Here is an 18,091-nt window from a genome sequence, read left to right as displayed (position 1 = left end):
AGGGGACCACTTCCGGGTAAAGTTCTTCCCACGGGGCCTGGGAGGGGGCGGAGCATGGAGTTCCAACCAACGGCCTGGGGGCGGGGACTGGACTTCTGGCCAAAGGGGGCGGGACCTGGAATTCAGGCCAACGGCCTGAGGGCGGGGCCGGGAGTTCATAGCAAAGGGGGCGGGGCCTGGTGTTCAGCCCCCAAAGGGGCGGGGCCTGGTGTTTATCCCATAGTGGGTGCGGCCTGGTGTTGATTGACAGTTTGAAGACCGGGCTCTGGGAAAGGTAGTGGTTTTGTGGGTGCGGTCCTGTCCTCAGCCGAGGTGGAGTTTGTCCGTTTTGATCTGAAACTCTTTGGGTTTGTGGAGCGTTCCATTCGGTAGGAGCAGCGTAGTTTTTCGCAATTTGAGACATCGAGCAGGCAGTCTGACAGCTGCCGATTGCCCTACTCACCTTGTGCCCTCCCCCACCCTGTAACCTCGCCCCACACCCTCCCGCCCCCTCAGCCCACTTTCCCCCGCCCCGCCCCCTCACCCCACTTTCCCCCGCCCCGCCCCCTCACCCCACTTTCCCCCGCCCCGCCCCCTCACCTCACTTTCCCCCGCCCAACCCCACCCCACCCCCTCACCCCACTCTAACCCGCCCCACCCCACCCCCTCACCCCACTCTCCGCTCCACTCCCCTGCCCCGCCCCCTCACCCCAATCTCCCCCACCCTGCCCCCTTACCCCACTCTCCCCCACCCGGCCCCCTCACCCCACTCTCCCCCATCCCGCCCCCTCCCCCATTCTCCCCCGTTCCCTCCCCTCACCCCATTCTCTCCGCCCCCTCACCCCTACTCCCCTCCCCTCCCCCTGTGCCCTCAATCCCCTCAAAATCAAGATGTTGCTTAACCTGGAGCCATCATAGGTTAGCTGTGCTTCATCAACCTACACATCTCTAAATTATCACTAATTTTATCTTCATTTATGGATTCTTCAGGGCAATTTTAACCTAACGCACCTGTTGGAAACCTGACAGGATAAGGTTGCTGGTAGCTTTGCACCCAGTCTGATTTTACTCTCCACTGCCGTATTGATTACAGTGCAAAACTAGCATTCTACCAGGTCTCGGGTATCCCGCCGGGTGAGTTAGGTAAAAATTACGTGTGAAAAATTTACCAAAAAAACACAAAATAAACTCTTCTAACTTATCCTGTTTAAAATGTTGTCCCTTTTTGAATAGGCACATTACATTAGCTACAAAAACAGAATTACCTGGAAAAACTCAGCAGGTCTGGCAGCATTGGCGGAGAAGAAAAGAGTTGACGTTTCGAGTCCTCATGACCCTTCAACAGAACTGTTCTGTTGAAGGGTCATGAGGACTCGAAACGTCAACTCTTCTTCTCCGCCGATGCTGCCCGACCAGCTGAGTTTCTCCAGGTAATTCTGTTTTTGTTTTGGATTTCCAGCATCCGCAGTTTTTTTATTTTTATTACATTACATTAGCTGCTCTCCATCTCATGGCACAATTTGCATACTTACGAAAGATTTTAACATTTTGGTCAGGGTTTCTGCTACTTCTGTTCTAATATTTTTCAACAGCCCAAGGTTCACAGCATCAGGACCCAGTGACTTTGTAACTTTGAGTTTTGCTAAATGTTTTCGGAACCAATTTCTTTTCTATAATTAACTCTAACTATTGTCCCACATTATCCTCTATGCAAACTATGCTCTCAATTCTACAGCCATTTCTAAGAAATAATTTTATTGAGGATTTCCATCCTATCGTTATCCTTCACAATTAGATTCCCTCCTTCACCTCGATTAGTCCTACAAAGCAAAAAATGGCGAGGTCCGTGATTAGAGTCCTTTGGGTACAGAGCTTAAGACTAAACTGAAACTTAAAAAGAAAGGCATGTGATAAAATTAATGCTAACAATTATATAGATGTTCATGAGGAATATTGAAAGTGTACTGGGAAAATGAGAAAGGAAATGAAGAGTTAAAAGGGATGATATGATCCTTGGCCAGACCCTTGGTCTGGGGGAAAATCCGTTACGGTCCAATAACATTTTGTTTAAGTAGATGAAGTTTGAGATCCCAGACGCTTACTAAATGAATGAAGCCACAAGATTCCACAGGTTTTGACAAGTAAAAGTAAGTAACACTGTACAAGTTCAGAAAAATAAAACAATTTACAATTTCTATCTTATACTCTAACATTCAGGGTAGGTTATTTATTTACATGCGAGGTAAAAGGCGAACTGTGGTCAGACACACTCATTACACAATGAATGACAGATGCGATCAAAATCGATTCCATGGATTTCCCAACAACCCACCCAAGTGTTTGTCACATTGTGAGCCAACCAATCTCACTGAAACTTGTCTTTCTCACGAGGGTTTACAATCTCCACATCTGAAGATCTTGCTTTGGAAATCTCTTCAAACGTCACTCCCACTTGGACATCTTCAACAGCGATCCATATCATAAGTTTCAATCTCGTCTTCCAAGATTCTTTTTCTCGGATTTCTGAGTACACTCAAGCTTCACCTTCCACGCACCACTTCAGATCTTTGGCCATGGCAAGCAAAACACTACTGCTCAAAAGGGGTACCTTTGTGCCAATGGCCCGCAGCATGGAGTCATCAACCTTCGGCTGCCTTCTTGGATCTCAGAGCTCCTCTCATGCCCACTTCACTCAAAGTCTACCCTGCAGCTCTTTCTTGAATTCAGAGCCTATCACTCTGCTCCTGTCTTTAACTTCACTTAAGGAACCTATCTCCATCCCCTGGCTTTGTCCCCTACCTGGGCCTCACTTTTAGGACCTCTCCCTGTCTCCCTCCCTGGTTTGGGACCTTATCTCTGTTCCTTTCCCGTGTCCTGCTCCCTGGGGCACACCCTTACAATGGTATTCCCTTCCAGGTCATCTGACCCGTCTCTTTGCACTGTTTTCCTTTTTCCCTTCTGCGCAGATGTGCAGGGCTGGTCCGTGGCCTGCAGAGCAGAAAAATTCTGAATTGCGCATGTGCAGCCATTTCCTAGCTGGCACATGCGCGGAAGGCCCGAGGTTCATCGGGAACCGGAGTTCCAGACCTCTGAGGATAAGTATAGGTTTCTTAACAGAGAATATGAAAAAGACTAAGAAAATGTAAGATGCAGTAGTAAGGAATTTCATAAACATAAAAGTAAAAGAATACCTGAGTTTACCACTTTTGTCTTATAGGAATTTTTAGTACTCTATACACCTATTTTTCAATGATTGATCCATTGACCTGTTTGTAACTTTTCTGCACGCTGAATTTGGACCATTTTTCTCATCTCGCTGAACTTTGCCTTTTTTCAAGTCCTTACCTTTGAATTTTTGTAATCTGTTTCTGTTCATACATTGAACTTAATTTATGCTCTGGTTGATATTTGGTAATTGTTTTCCTACTTTCAAATCAGTTATTTCCTAAGACTATGACATGCAATGCTGCTTTCTTGTTTGGTGAGAAACATATTTATTGAGAGGGTAATCCTGGTGTATTCTAAAAATACACCCCACTTTGACCTTTATTTCATTTTATCTTGGAACAGTTAAAATCACCAATATTATTGTCCTGTTACTTTTATATATCCCTTTGAATTGTCTGCTGATCAACCCCTCACTTCCATCTCCTCTGTTATGTAATGTAAACTGAGAATTGTACCATCCCCCATCTTTTTTTAAACTCTTTCCATTGGATTCTGTCTTAAAACAACTCCCTATAGGACATTGTAACATTCTAGTTGGTTTGCCAATTGTGACTGAAGCCATTCCTGGAGATTCTTTTTCTGAAAATGATGACCGTGCACAATATCAGAGCTTCAGAGTCATGCCGCCTGCCCACTTACCCCATAGCTGTGCTGTTCCTGCTATTATTAGTATGCCAGGATCTGTGTAAGTAATATGGAGATATAAATATGAAGACGTATTGTACACTGTATGTTACGTACTGTAGGCACTTGACTATCCTGGCACTCAGTGAGTAGATGTTTTTGTGTCTATAGACCTTTCTAAGGCTTTTTGAATTTTTCTAGCTCAGCAGCAAAACAGGCAGCAGCACTCCTTACTCTCAGCCCACGCGTATAAGGCATTTTAGGCTGGCTATTGGTATGATGTAAATTTTCCAGGCAGTTGAAAGTTCAGACAGTTGCCCTTCATTTAATTGCTTGCTCCTTTTATCTCCCTTTTAGTTCTCTCAGACTCTGTCCACTCAAGGCCGAGGCTCATGCAGTGCTGACAGTACACGTGCGCAGCTACATTGGTTTATGTTCTCTGTCGTCACGCTGCGCCTGCGTGGCTGCTGTGAATGCAATCATCGTTTGGTTTTCATGAATGAACTGTAGCCAGGGAATGGCCGGCCCAGAGCTCCTGTATGAATCTCAGAATTATTGTTTAAATACTCCTGGATTGCATTTAATAGCTGTCGGGAGATTGGTGGCGAATCCACTAGAATCCTGGCCATTCTGGGAGGGTTTGCAGCACTAATTCTGGGGCTTTGATGGAATCCTTCAGTAATCGTGCCACCTCATCCCATTTTGCTGTTGCTGTCTCTTCTGAAAACTCCTTCCTACATCACAGGGTCATTTTAACCAAAGACTCTTTGAGTAGATTAGAATCTTTACGGCAGTATATCAAGTGCCTTGATTTCAAAAAAGAACAACTTCAGAACAACTTTTTAAAGTAGTCCAAAGTTTTGCGTTGTAAATCCACTGCTACTAAGTTAGTGCCATCATAAGGATCCTTGAATGAGCCAAGGAGTGAATGTTAATGACCTAATTTAAGTGGACATTTTGATGTGTCAAAGGAATTATTTGGGAGAGTCATCTCAGGAACTGGGAGAAAAAAGCAGGTTGAGACTGCCAGATTTTACAGGACATACTGATGAATGAGTGCCAGCATGTTCACAGATCTGTAAATGAAATCGTACTCTCCCCCACTCCTGAATGGGCAAATGATCCGCTTCAAACAGGAGTTCCATTTGTCTGCCCCAGGCCTGACTCGAAGCTGGAGCAGGGTCCTAATTTTCCACAATTTGTTTCCATCAGATTTTCCACTGCTACCATTCTGTTTGTACCCAAATCCAGAGGCTAAGCACACTAGAATTAGCTCCATTACTTTAGTGATGGAACTTAATAGAGTAAATATAGAGAAACTGCTTCCTCTGGTAGCAGAATCCAGACAGAGGCATAATCATAACAATAGAGCCAGGCTATTTAGACATGGAATCAGGGGGAATGTTGTTCATACAATGGGTAGTAGAAATTTGGATTGTTGTCTTTCAAAAGGTTGCGAATTTTGGGTCACTTGAAATTTTCAAGTTGGAGTCCCAATAGATTTTAGGTAAGGATCTGAGGATATGGAGAAAAGGTAGAAAAATGGAGTTGAGCTTCAGAGCTGCCATGATCTAATAGCATTAGGGGAACAGATTCAAGAGGCCAAAGGGGCTCAGATTCACTTGAATTGGATAAAACCGTCACTGATAACTAGATAACAGTTCTTCTGTTTATTTAGCAGGAATCAATGAACATAGAGGAATTGGAGGGGCATGAAATCAAGGTCAGAATTGAGGATGTTCGCCGATGATTGTACAATGTTCAGCACCATTTGCAACTCCTCAGATACTGAAGCAATCCATGTCCAAATGCAGCAAGATCTGGACAATACCCAGACTTGGGCTGACAAGTGGCAAGTAATATTCATGCCACACCTATAACAAAAAGGAAAACAGTAAACACTGAAACCTGATAGGAAATGCTGGAAGTACGTAGCAGTTCAGAATACAAAGTTAATGTTTAGTTGCATACTCTTATCAAAACTGGGAATCAAAATATAAGCAAGCATTTTAGTGAGGTTGGATCTTGGAAGTAAACCTAGCTGATAAAATTAATGTTGCTCAACCAGTGTTAAAAAGGAGTGGCTAACTCACTAGTCAATGGTTAACAGGCTTTTTACATTCTACTCTTGGCATTGATGCTTTTCTGCTGTGTGTAAGAGGTTGATAAAATAACTTGAGCTATGTTCATGTTACAGCTAAGGTCATTTTATATGATTACAACCAGGCTTATATACAACACACTCTTCAGACGTATCACAGGTAAAAAAGATTTTTTTTGTGAACTTCAGTAGTAGGCATTGCATTCTTTTTAATGAGATTCCTGTAAGTGATCTTTTTATGTGATTGTGTATTTGGAGATGCGTTTGATCATTTTAATAATACCATGATGCATTAAGAAATAAGAGAATGTAGAGTTTCACAAAGAGAAATGGGGAAAAGTCATGCGTATCTTTGTGACAGTTCTTTTCCAAGTGCTGGTCATTTATATATTTTTTATTCTTTTATGGGATGTGGACGAGGTCAACATTTATTGCCCATCCCGAATTGCCCTTGAGAAGGTGGTGGTGAGCTGCCTTCGTGAACTGCTGAAGTCCCAGTACATCCACAGTGCTGTTAGGGAGGGAGTTCCAAGACTTTGACTCAACGACTGTGAAGGCAATATATTTCCAAGTCAGGATGGTGAGTAGCTTGGAGGGGAACTTCCAGGTTACGGAACTTCCATGTATCTGCTGCCCTTGCCCTTCAAGATGGTAGAGGTCATGGGTTTGGAAATTACTGCCTAAGGAGCCTTGGTGAGTTTATGCAGTGCATCTTGTAGATGGTACACACTGCTGCCACTGCGCATTGGTGGTGGAGGGAGTGAATGTTTGTGGAAGGGGTGCCAATCAAGTGGGCTGCTTTGTCCTGGGCGCTGTCAAGCTTCTGAAGTGTTGTTGTAGCTGCACTCATTCAGGCAAGTGGAGAGTATTCCATCACACTCCTGATTTGTGCCTTGTAGATGGTGGACAGGCTTTGGGAAGTCAGGAGGTGAGTTACCTGCCACAGAATCCCAAGCCTCTGACCTGCTCTTGTAGCAACAGTATTTATATGGCTAGTCTAGTTCAATTTCTGGTCAATGGTAACCCCCAAGCTGTTGATAGTGGGGGATTGAATGTCAAGGGGTGATGATTAGATTTTCTCTTGTTGGAGATGGTCATTGCCTGGCCCTTGTGGTTGATCCCCTGGCTTGGTGGTAATGTTAGAGTGGGGGATATGCCGGGACATGAGGTTGCAGATTGTAGTTGAGTACAATTCTGCTGCTGCTGATGGCCCACAGCACCTCATGGATTTCCAGTCTTGAATTGCTAGATCTGTTGGAAATCTGTCCCATTTAGCTCGTTGGTAGCGCCACACAACATGATGGAGGGTATCCTCAATGTGGAGACAGAACTTGGTTTCACATTGACTGCACAGTGGTCACTCCTACCGATACTGTCATGGCAGGCGGGTTGATGAAGTTGGTGAGGATGAGGTCAAGTATGTTTTTCACTCTTGTTGGTTCCCTCACCACCTGTCACAGACCCAGTCCAGCAGCTATGTCCTTTAGGACTTAGCCAGCTTGGTCTGTGGTGGTGCTACCGAGCCACTCTTGGTGATGGATATTGAAGTCTCCAATCTGCACCCTTGCCACCCTCAGTGTTTCCCTCAAGTGGTGTTCAACTTGGAGGAGTACTGATTCATCAGCTAGGGGGCGGTACGTGGTAATCAGCAGGAGGTTTCTTTGCCCATGTGTGACTGTGAGTCTTCATGGGATCCAGAATCAATGTTGAGGACCCCCAGGGCAACTTCCTCCTGACTGTACACCACTGTGGTGCCACCTCTGCTGGGTCTGTCCTGCCGGTGGGACAAGTCATACCCAGGGATGTTGATGGTGGTGTCTGGATCATGATCCGTAAGGTATGATTCCATGAGTCTATGTCAGGCGGTTGCTTGACTAGCCTGTGAGACAGCCCTCCCAATTTTGGCACAAGCCTCTAGATATTAATAAGGAGGACTTTGCAGGAGGGTTGACAGGGCTTGATTTGCCATTAGCGTTTCTGGTGCTGAGGTCGATACCGGATGGTCTGTCCAGTTTCATACCTTTTTATTGACTTTTCAGTGGTTTGATGCAACATTTCAGAGGGCATTTAAGAGTCAACCACGTTATTGCAGATCTGAAGACCAGGTGAGGATGGCAGATTTCCTTCCCTCGAGGGCATTAGTGAGCCAGATGAGTTTTTACAACAGTTGACAGTTGACAATGATTTCATAGTCATCATTAGGCTTTTACTTCCAAAATTTTATTGAATTCAAATTCCACCATCTGCTGTGGTGGGATTTGAACCCGAGTCCCCAAAGCATTACTCTGCGTCTCTGGATTACCAGTCCAGTGACAATATCACGACCTCAGTGCCTCCTCCTAAATACTAACCCCCTATATACCAACTTGAAGCCAGTCAGAAATAAGATTGTTTGAAAAATTGTCTCTAGAATCAAGTTAAATTTTCCATTCGGTGTTAGAACCAATGCAAGGTGGGTGTTGTTATGGGCAGGGAAGGGACAGACAACATGCACTGATTTCCTCTTACCACCTGTCTGTAAACAGAAGGTGTCTTAAATTAGTTTATAAAAGAATAGGTGGTGGCGTATTTTTCCAACTCCTCGACTTCTGTAATCCAATTTTATTAATAATCCTCAGCAAACTCGAATTAGGATTAACTCAGAAAGCTGGTTTATTTTACACATTCAAAACCTGGAAAATGGAGTGTTCCCCACTTCCCACTCCATGTGCGCGCACACAATAAAAGTGGTGGGGTGGGGGGTGGATAGAGAAAAGGAGTTTTGTAGTGTAAAGACCACAAGAAAATGAATATTAGTTTACAAGAGTGCCAGAGTCCAAAGTCAGATTCCTGAGGATGTTTCCTTTATGGTCAGGTTCAGCTTCAATGAAGCTTCTGGTTGGTTAAAAAATACAAAAATCCTTGAACAAGCGATATTGCTGCATGATGGCCTTTCTGTGTTTAGACCGCTTGGCAGGCGTTGATCAGAGACTTTAAAATCAACCAGGCTTATTGGAGTTGAGATTGCTCACCCAGCCTGGCTGCTGGAGTTCTATCCAGTTGATGCTTAAACAGCAGTCTGACTGTAAGGTTCAAAACTGAAATGTTAAAACTGTCCAAAAGGCTAGAGGCTTGGGCCATGTGACATAGCCTATTAATGGTTATCTGCAGCGTACCATTAGTTTATGTGCTGCTGGCCAGGATTCCATTGTTCCTCCTTAGGAGAGAGACAGATTTGCTGTTAACATCTCTTTCAGTATAATGAGTTTTGATCTTTCTCTTTTGTACTAGTTGAGGATAGGAGAGACTGCTCATCTGCGTTTTCTCTGCTTTCATTGATTACAAGGGGTTTGTACAATGAATTGTGAAATTCCAGAAGCTGAAAAAGTAATTACTTTATTCTTAAAGCTGCTGGGGATAGCTCCCAGACAGAGGGCCAACCCTGCGATAAGGTGACTTGTATGGGCCATCTTAATTTTCTTTGTTCAAAAAAAAATTTTCAAAAAAATAGCAATAAGGATAAAATTTTCAATATACAGAATTGGGTTTCTTTCCATTTCATGGAACCCCAACAGTATCCTGTTGCAGTTTTCCAGGTTTGTTTTGCAACTTTGCTTCTATAAAATTAATGTTTCTGATATGGTAAAGGTCTTTCAATGTTATCAAATTAAAGTTAATTTATGATGACACATGAGTTGGACCCCAGTTCTTTCTAATTTACTTTTAGTAAATTCAGCCAAGGCAAGTCCCTCTCCTCGCTACTTGTTTCAGCCTTCATTTGAATGATGAGCCACATTTGTGGTTAGCATCCTTCCATCTGTGAGAGATGATGGGAATGCAGCCTCAGAACTTTGGTGAGGTCAGATGAGATCATCTGTTGCAATTCTTTTGATGGCTGAACTGATTCTGGAAAGGCACGTTCTGCCACAAGTGCCACATATGAAGTTGTTCCTTGCTGGTGGTGTGAGATGATCTCTACTGATGCCTTTTTTGTAGGACTGGTGTCTCATTTGACCTTCAGAAAGCACATGTCAAGATGGTGGTGAACTCCTGCCCAGAGCTGGTTTTGCTATTTGAGTCTATTGTCAGCTAGTATTTCCCACTTGTCATGATTGATGTTGAGGATGTCATGTCTCTTTTGATAGCACCCTTGAATTGAAGCCTTGGTGCCCACCTGGTCTCTTGGCACCTCCCTGTGTAGTGTATCTTTGGGGATGCTGCCATCTTCCATCTTGTGCAAATGCCCAAGCCATCAAAGCCTTCTTTGCTTGATTAGCGCTAGCATGCTTGGCATGTTTGCCCTAGAAAGGACTGCTTCACTGGTGACTTTGTCTTTCCATGTGATGCCAAGGATGCATCGTAGACACTGGAGACTGATGTTATTGAGCCTTTTTCTCTTGGTAGGTGTAAGTTGTCCAGGCTTTGCTGCCTACTTGCACCTTAGTCTCGCGGATCAGTTTGTTGTTCTTCCATATCTTTTTGTGAGTTGACAATGTTGGTAGGTGCCTTTCCAATGCATGCACTGAACTCTTCATCAAGAGGCAGATTGTCTGTCATCGTAGATCCAAAGTAGCAGAGTTTGCTGACTACTTCCGGTGTTGTGTTGTTGAGTTTGATCACAGGTGGATCAGTAACAATAACCTGTCCCATAACCACAGCCTTCTTGACAATAATGGTAAGGGAGAACATGACACAGGCATAGGGCACAATCCATAAAACTTTGGAGCTGGTCTTCTGTCTGGGCAACTAGTCAGCATCATCAGCATACAGAAGTTCTCTGATCAGGGCATGCTACACTTTTGTTTTGGCTTTCAGTCTTGATAGGCTGAAAGGTTTCCTGTCTGATTGCATGTTGAGGTACACTCCTTCCATGTTGGCAGGGAAAGCATAGGTCAGTAGGACAGAGAAAATGACATAAAAACAGAATAGGGGTTAAGATACAACACTGTTTCACCCCATTCTTGATCTCAAAATGGTCAGAGGTAGCGCTGTTGAACTGAATGGTGCTGTGCATGTTATCATGGAATCATCTAATAGCTGCCACAATGTCTCGAGCCCACTCTCAAGCCCCCTTCCCACTCTTACTGTTGCTGCAAACAGACCTGGCCTTCTCCTTCCCACTGTTGCATGAGTTCCAGGCCTGACCAGCTCCATCAGCAGTCTCAGACAATGACCATTTATATATTACCGATGCAAGTTGATACACTATCAAGTGATATGAATTAGTATTCACAACCTTGTTGGTTTGTGTCCTATCTTTATCTAGCTATACTAATTTTTCAAATAGTGCATATTTATATTAAAACTATTTAAATTAAAACTATAATAAGTCTATTAAAAGTCACACTTCCTTCCCCTAGCGCTGTCCCCATCACAATTACCTCATCGCACTTTGAAGAATATCCTCTGACTCAGAGGATGAGTCTGAGGAATGTCATAGGTGCTCTACTAATATTACGTGAAAATTGTTGTGCATGGATGCTCTTCCTGTTAGCTGACTCCTAATTCTCATAATATTTGATTTTGTCAAGATTTCTTTGTTATGCTGCTTCCTCACTATTTCTATTGTGATTGAATTTTTGTAATGCAATGGCTAAGAAATTGCGTTTATGTGATTCTAGCTGGATCTCAAAGCTCGATGGCATTTTAAGTCACCCTTCCTGATAGAATCATGGGATGTGGCTATATCCGTTAGGCTTGTAATTTCTACAGAATGTCCTATTTCCTATTGGTTCGCCATTCCCTCTCTTAATTGTTGTAAAGTTGTTTGGCATCTCACTAAGAGACTTGGGGGAGAATTTTTCCTACGGCGGGCGGGGGCGGGTGCGGAGCCGATCACTGCCCGTGATTGGCTGCGCACCACTATTTTACGCGGGTGAGCCAATTAAGGCCGCTTGGGTTCTAAACTTGTTTAATTATTTTTTTAATGGCCTTAATAGGCCGTTGACAGTTCGGTGGGCTTGCAGTCGCCTCCAGCACGCACCAGCCAAACGAAATATCAAAATGATGCGCGATAATATCGGGACACACGCCTGACATCATCGAGTGTCCCTTTACATGTCGGCGTGTCGGGCCCGCCCCCGCCCGCTAAAGGCAATATGCTGCTCCTGGAGTCTCATGTGTTTGGACAGAAACTGTTTACTGTTAACACACAACTATATACATATCCAGGGTATAGCCCTGACTAGATACTATCGGCATGCTAGCTTCTGCTGGACTACTATTGCATTCAGTCAACTATCATGTGACTCTCTACACCATACTATGGAGGCACTGTTCTCTAGTCCCACATTAACCCTTGCTATGCCAAACATCCTTACACTACCCCTCCCCTGTCTTTACCCAGCATATTTACAATACAATCTTTCTTTACATAGCTACCCCTTCTCCCCGTCAAGTCTCTGACTTTATAAATTAGGATGGTCTGGAGGCTTTACGATTCTTCCAGATCTCATTCTCTTCTCATTCGGAGGAGTGGTAGTCTCAGTTGTTCCGGGTTGACTTTGTTACCTTGGAGTTGAAATTGTAGTACTTGGTGTTTCAAGTACTCGGGTTTCAACATCTAGTTCACTCCTTGCACTCTTTAGTGTTGATTTCTCTTTGTCAACCATCCATCTTCTGTGGTCAGATACCATTTGCTTATCCCGTTCCTTCCGGCGGGAATATTCACTCTGTTCATTCATAGAAGAGTGGACTCATTTTTTTTTTCTGTGAGCTCCGCCATGTTCTTCCTGGAAGTTGACATTTCAAAAATAGAACCTTCGTTTCCACTTGTTTCACAATTTCACCCAAATATTTGTTTATGCTGTTATTTTCAAGCCTCTTAATCTTTCCATTTAGCTCAGCAACTACTCTGGTGAGTTCAGTTGTCTTTATTTCTGAGTTATCGACAGAAACCTACACAAGCTTAACAACTTCACCTGGGTATTCAGTTTCTTTCGGACCCTTTTTTCCATGGTCACTGACTGCTCATTAGATTCATTCAATTTACTTGTTAGATCCTCAGTCCATTACTTAGAATTTTCCTTATCTGCTTTTAAGGTCTATATTTGCCCTTCCATACTGCACATCTCATCTTTCACGTTCTTCAGATTGGATCGAAATTTAAAAATTTCATCAGTTTTGGTTGTTAATTCTGTATTCATCCAACTGCTTTGATTCATCAGCAATTCCTTCTCCTGTTCCAGGCATTTTCACAATACTTTACAGAGACTTCTCACATCTGAAGTTCATTAAGTTTTTATTGAAGATCTATCTTTTTTGAATTTGCTTCTATAAGTTGTTACAACCAGTCCCCGGGCAAGGTTCCCCAATTTGTTATGATCCTAGATGAGATACCCCAAACTGTTATGCTCCTGGGTGAGGAGGGATGAACTAGCTCCCCTTCTTTATTCAAAACCCTCAGTTGGTAACAACAAGATTAATTTAAAAGGGATCCCTTCCCTCATGGATATCTTTTCCTTGTCTAAATGTGTTTATGTTTTAAAAGCAATGTCATGACTCACTGGGGATGGAGCACTGTAATATCAAGCCCCACTGTTCCCCAAGCAGCAACAAATGTGAAAAAGTTTGATCAAACCACCAAATTGCCCCAATTCTGCCTAACTGTTTAATTTAAGTTAACAGAATAAGAGCACCAGGTTTGTAAACTTAATAAGTAAATGACTGTTTATTGAACAAACTGTCGTTAACCAATGCTAAAAGAAAGAAATATTAACTACTAACTTCTAACTCTATAACCTAAACTTTACCCCTTCTTAAATCTCTATTCTTACACAGCAAGACACATAAGACACACAAAACATGAATTTTAAGGGTGGGATAAAACAGTTCAATAGTACTAATTCCAGAGTACAGGATTTGATGGGTTGATTTTGATCGATGTCTTCCAAGTTCCTCTCAGTACTTGTCGATGACATGAGGTGGTCTTCAGGTACTTTCAGTATTTAGTTCACTGGTTGAGCACTTGCCTTTCAATGTCTCTAACAGTGATTTTTCCCTTGCTTCTTGACAGGGATTTTCAGAGAGACAGCAGGTTATAGAGATATGGGAAGAAAAAGCCAGATAGCTATTATTGTGGAATTACTGGAATTATCCACACACAGGCTAAAGAGTTTTTAGGTCTTTTTCCTTTCAGGCTAGGAACTATATTGTTGCACTACTCTCACACAAAACCTGGTCACCTGGTCAGGAGCCAATTAAAACAGTGTTGCCAGGCAGCTCCCTTGATCTAGCACCATCCTGTCTTTCATTGCACACTCTGTTCCAGGACTGCAGTATTGTATATATCTATCGTCCTGTTCCAGTGGACAGGTCTTTCAACCTGCAGCCATTGTAATTTTAATCACCAGCCCAACAGAAAATAAAAAGATATGTTCTTTACAACAGCCCAACAGAAATAAAAAGATATGTTCCTTACAGGAGCCAATTTAACTAGGCTTTCTTGAGCCAAAGAAAGAGTGAGTTTATTAGTTACTAAAAGATGAGAAAAAATAGTAAAAAGGCAACACACATACATACATATTAGAAATAAGAAGTGAGTCCAGAAATAGAGATTTTTTTAAAAAGATGTACAAATCAATCTTTGGCTTGTCCATGAGGAGTAGATGATGAAATGTTGTGACTGTTAAATTGGGTGATTCCGGTAGAGCTGACTTTGGCAGTTGAGCAGTGGGTTTGGAGATTCTTGGTTCTGCCAAGCTGAAAGGAGTTGTACTGTCTCCTTTTTGACTGTGGCTTTACTGACTTGTGACTTGCCTCCAGCAATCAGAGAGAGAGGATTTTTTTTACTTGCAAGGGCAGGGATGCCTAGTTGATATTCTTCAGCTGTGACCTTCACAGCACACACTCGTGCACCAGGCCTGGAACACTAAAACTAGCACACAAACAGAATATCAAACTAGCATTCAGAGACCAGGGTGAGTTGGCTTTTAGCCCCTTTTCTTGTGTATCCCTGGAGGGGAAAAAACAAGCATGTCTTTCGCCCAGAAACTGCTTTCTTTCAACTCACATTATGTCCACCGTCTGGGATATAACTCACAGGAGATGGTTTCTGCTGAGACGGTAATCAGCCTCCATTATCTCCGCAACCACGGAAGATCACAGTTCAGTTTTTGCATTGCATCTTTCCCTTTGAAATGTCTCTGTATGAAGTAGGCCGTGACACATTTTTAGGTGTGACATTCCATTCTATGGGCTGTTTGATCACATGTAATCCACATTGTAAAGTAACCACTTGCTGGAAAATTACTGTCTCAGCCAACTTTTGCTTGTAGGTCCTTTATAAAAAAAAAACCTCTTACTTAAAAGTTCAAAATGTCCTTAAGTAATTCAGGGCTATGATCCGTGATCATGACAAAGGTTATCATTTAGGCATTTCAAGTCCTCTTTCAAATATTCTAATTCCTGTGAGTGACTCTCCAGTGTTCTCATCAGGTCTCATTTTCATTAGCAATCTCATCTTTCATAAGTGAAAGTTGGTTCTCTGTATGGAATGCGTTTCTCTTAGCAGAACCTAATTCCCCTGTGCTATTGTTCAAGCTCCCATTCTGTAATTGCACTTCTGCTAATCATTTCTGAGGCTCTTTGTGCTCTCTTGTGAAAATTCCTACTTTCACTTGGGTATGCTGCAGAAGTGGTAGAGAACTCTTTTTCTCACTGTTGAATTGGAGCTGCAAGTTTTCTACTTTTTGTTGCTCCTGTATGTAAGAATTCTTCATCTTCTCCTTTCCCTCCTGCAATTCCAAAACTCTGTTGTTCAGCGATGTTTTTATTGTCTCAAACTCTTCAATAGGAATGTACTGTAACTATTCCCTCTTTCAATGCCTGGATATCTGATTACAGCCTGGGGTTTTCCTCTGGAATATAGAACATTGCTGAGTTTTCTCTGTCAACTAGTTCTTCAGTTCTTTCAAAGTAACATAAAATTCATGTCGCTTTGCTTCACTTCGCAATCTTCTAGAGGAACAAGCTGTGACCTAAGGGATCCCTATTGCATCTGCTTGACTTTGTTCTGCTGTTCCTCCATTCTGCTGTTCAAGTCAGTCTTCATTTCTTCATGCTGCTGAAGGGTTATATGCTCCTTCTGCATTTGATCTTGAAGAACATTCAGCTGTTCCCTCAATGGTTTATTTTTCTGTTCAGCTCATGCCTTCTCACTCTGCACTTCAGTGCTTTGCTTTGTCAGTACTGATAGTTCCAATGCAACTTTTTCTGGAGTAATATTTAACATTTTTATGTATTTCCAGGAGTACATACCCGTCATTCAAAGATTCTTTTAAAGCAGCTTATATTTGAGCGCATTTTTCCTTGCTGTTGTGCCTGACTGCATTTCTGGTTAAGTTGTTTTGACTCCTTCTTCGATTTGCTAACAGTGGAATTCAGAGTTGTTATTTCCCCCTTTGGAGTTACATACTGAGTCTTCATATGATTCATATTTTCGCTTATTGCATTCTTCCCACCATTCAACTTTTTTGTTTCTTTCAAAGCCTCCTTGTACATTTGTGACACCTCAGAAATGTGTTTGTTCAGATCTGGAACAGTTTGGTTCATTGAAGAGTTTAGTTTATCATGCATTTTCAAAGGTACACACTCTGTTTGGACCTTGTGTTGTAAGTCTTCTAATTCAGCTTTGATATGAACATGTTCTGATCTTATTTCTGTCTTTTCTTTCTCTGCCTGCAGCAGAGCTTTGTTCTTGTCCTTCATTTTAGTTTCACTGTTAACCAGGTCAGTCTCCAGCAAAGTCTTAGCTTCTTTCAGGTCTGTAATCATGCTACTCATGGCTTCATTTTCCGGTCACAGCTTGGACTTTCTGCTCTATGACTTTCCCTTCAATCAGTCAGCTGACTCAGCACTGCCACCTGCTGTTGCAGTTTTGAAAGAGATCTATTTTTAAGCCTTCCAGCTGGTTCTCAGCCCCCTCCTTCCTCTGCACTCAACTCTTTGGCCTCTGCACTTCATTGCACTGATATGCTCTGCCACCATCGTGTGGTTTGCTTGGGTATTGTCTTTTGCCCTTTAGTTGCTTTATTGGGGGTGTTCTGCCCCTCTTTTTAAGCCATGTGCTCTCCAACACTTGAAGATTAAAATACTTGGCAAAGGATTTTAATTCTTCAAAGCTGGCTGAGGATACACCAAAGCCTTGCATTAGGATTATTTCATCAGCAATTTCACCAAGTAAGTACAAGAATGTATCCAACTGCACTTCCTCTGAGATCCTGCTTAATCTTGATGTACTCCTGTAATCTAAAAAAACTCTTCTCCACGATGCCCAATTTTGTATTGGTTTGGCCCTAGCATGAGCTCAAATCGTCTGCTAGTTTTAATTTAATATCCATGTCTGTTTGTCATAACAAGGGAGTACAGCTTTAAATTTTTTTCCAAGATAGCGCTGCAGTAACCGCTCTTTCACTGCTTCTTCCTGCACTTGGTCAGGTTTTGACAGGCTCTTGTGATGACTGCAGACCCAATTCTGTAACTTAATTAATTTTGCAAGAAATTTTAAAATTCAGCAGTTTAGGCTGGCAAGTGTGTTTTCTGAGCAAAAATAATTTGATAGGAAGGCGATTTTAGACTCTGGCTGCTATTTTAAAAAAGCTTTTTGTTTCATTCATTCAAGTTCAGCCGCCATGTGGAATGGCGCTGACTCCAGACCCAGCTGCAGCATTCTTCCAGCTGTGCTAGTTAGTAAACCCTTATGCTTTGGCTTTTCATCTGCACAGTGGATTCTTCTTCTACCCTTCAGTCTGTTTTTTTTTGGAATTTTGCTCAGCCTTTTGTGATCTGGCTAGGTCCATTGACTTTGCCTTCAATCAGTTGTGGTAATGGAGATTTTTAGGCAATCTCCAGCTGTGTCTTCAATTTAGGCTCACTTCTTACAGGTCAGAACATCAGCTTCTATAGTTTTCTTGCCTTGAGATTCAGGGCTCTTTTTCTAGCTTCTTTGAGATTATAGGTTTGTTCATTAGCCGCTACCGTGTTGTAAGATTATTTGGTCTGGAAGCTTGTGTGATTGAACAGAAACTGTTTATGTTAACCCACAATTTTACTACAGGCATAGCCCTTACTAGGTACTATCTCCATGCTAGCTTCTGCTAGACTACTACTCTTACTCAGTCCATTATCATGTGACTCTCTACATTATACTGTGGGTAGTACTGTTCTCCAGTCCCACATTAA

General features: G+C 42.5%; 1 protein-coding gene across 2 annotated transcripts in view; it reads left to right on the top strand.

The window, feature by feature from the left end:
• Positions 1-267: 267 nt before the first annotated feature.
• The window catches only part of si:ch211-161h7.8 (thiosulfate:glutathione sulfurtransferase), a 30,315-nt gene continuing 12,491 nt past the window's right edge, over positions 268-18,091 (top strand). Inside the window, exon 1 of one of the 2 annotated variants that reach the window (XM_041211897.1) lies at positions 268-368. The gene's annotated coding sequence lies outside the window, so the exon portion shown is untranslated. Of the gene's footprint in view, positions 369-1,934; positions 2,127-18,091 lie in introns of those variants that run through there. The other variant, XM_041211896.1, reaches the window with a different exon arrangement.

The sequence above is a fragment of the Carcharodon carcharias genome, chromosome 18 (assembly GCF_017639515.1).
Source record: "Carcharodon carcharias isolate sCarCar2 chromosome 18, sCarCar2.pri, whole genome shotgun sequence".
Lineage (NCBI taxonomy): Eukaryota > Metazoa > Chordata > Chondrichthyes > Lamniformes > Lamnidae > Carcharodon > Carcharodon carcharias.
Note: the sequence above shows the minus strand (reverse complement) of the source record. Positions and strands in the feature narration are given on the sequence as shown.